Raw genomic sequence first — 1,616 nt, forward strand, 5'->3', positions numbered from 1 at the left:
GGGAGGACTAGATTCCAAAAATCTGTTCTAGTGTCTTGTACTATGGGAAAAGAACTCCCTTGTTTGCAAGCGTTAATTGGCTAAGGTCCCATGACATCCACCCAGTAAAACCTAAGACCTCATTCCCATGTCCATTTAAAACACACTCAAGCAATACCCCTTGGATTACTAATCCTTTTTCATATGGCTGCAAGTCACCATTAATATTTGATATTTATAGGTGTGCAAGTAAAATAGGCAGAGGTAAAAGCAACAATGCAGGCCATGAAAAGACTGTTTTAAAGAGCTTGTAGCTATGCTTTATTATGATTTTATCTGTCTCCAAATTTATATTTACTTATGAGCTTTCATATTTCTGAACAGAAGTCAAGGTATTCGATAGGCCCCATTCCTGAACTAGCTAAGAGTTTTTCTGTATTTAGTTAGTGGAAAAATTTCATTTCAGATTCAGGTTTTCTTTGTATGTTCAACTTTGATTTTTGTTGGTATGGATCTGTCTTTGGCATTTATAACTACCTCTCATTACAGTTCAGGTTCAGACAGCAATTAAAGGCTCCTCAACATGTGACTGTGCTAACTCTAATTAAAGTCACTAGGAGTCTGTCCAGTAATTTAATGGTTGTTGGTTGAGGCCCAAAAAGCAGTCACACAATCAGTGGTACGTCATTTATGGACAAATTGACTTTGTCCTAAAAGGTTAAATATCAGGAACATGGTATAATCTCCTTATTTCATAATCATTTGTTCCAGCCAAATGCCAAATTCAGTAGACTGTCACCTGTGACCAACAGTTAAACATTTAAAATGATTATGCAAAGAGGGCTTAATTCTAATGCCAAAGGCAATGGCAAAATACCAAAAAGAGCAAAAATAGGGCCTCAAATGCAACAAAAAGACAGAGGACTTTTCTTATACAAACAGCAATGAATTGTATTGACTAACATTATGACAATTATTATGTTACAGGTTTAACGTACAAGTTTTCAGTAGTAGATGTAGAAATTTCCAAGGGGGATGAGTAGGTTTACCATGCAAATAAGTATAATATCATTCAGTGTTATGCAAATTTGACACACCTTTAAGACAATGAAGAGCACAATATATTATACTTTATACCAGAATTGTTTTTATTTTAAAAATCCTAGTTATAATTGACCATTTTTGCAAGACAGTTTTTCTCCAGTTTTTTCCCCTTGAGGCAACTCAATTAGTAAGCTGGAAACCCATGTGAACATTGGTCAAACAAGCAAAATGAAAAAAGCAATCCAATGCAGTTTTGTTTTCTTCTGAAGCACAAAACTAACAAAACTCATCATTTAAAAACAAAACACAGCTAGAAAACTGCAACAGTTCCCATTTTACAATTAGCTAAGAGGAATACAAATACTCCAAGGAATGACTGGAGGGGGAAGGGAAAGGATGCAATATATGTGCAGGATGGCATAGCCATAGTTAGGGGGACAGTGTGTGGAAGCAGCTACCCAAGTACTGCTCAGCTGCTCACACCTGCAGAGGCTCCTCCCCCTCCTGCACCACTCTAGGCAGCTGACAGTGCAGGGAAGCTGTGGTGGCATGTGCCAGACACCAAATGCCCAGGAAGGCTGCGCCGGGGGGGG

The sequence above is a fragment of the Gavialis gangeticus genome, unplaced genomic scaffold (genome assembly GCF_001723915.1).
Source record: "Gavialis gangeticus isolate Ggan-Ray unplaced genomic scaffold, GavGan_comp1, whole genome shotgun sequence".
Classification (NCBI taxonomy): domain Eukaryota; kingdom Metazoa; phylum Chordata; order Crocodylia; family Gavialidae; genus Gavialis; species Gavialis gangeticus.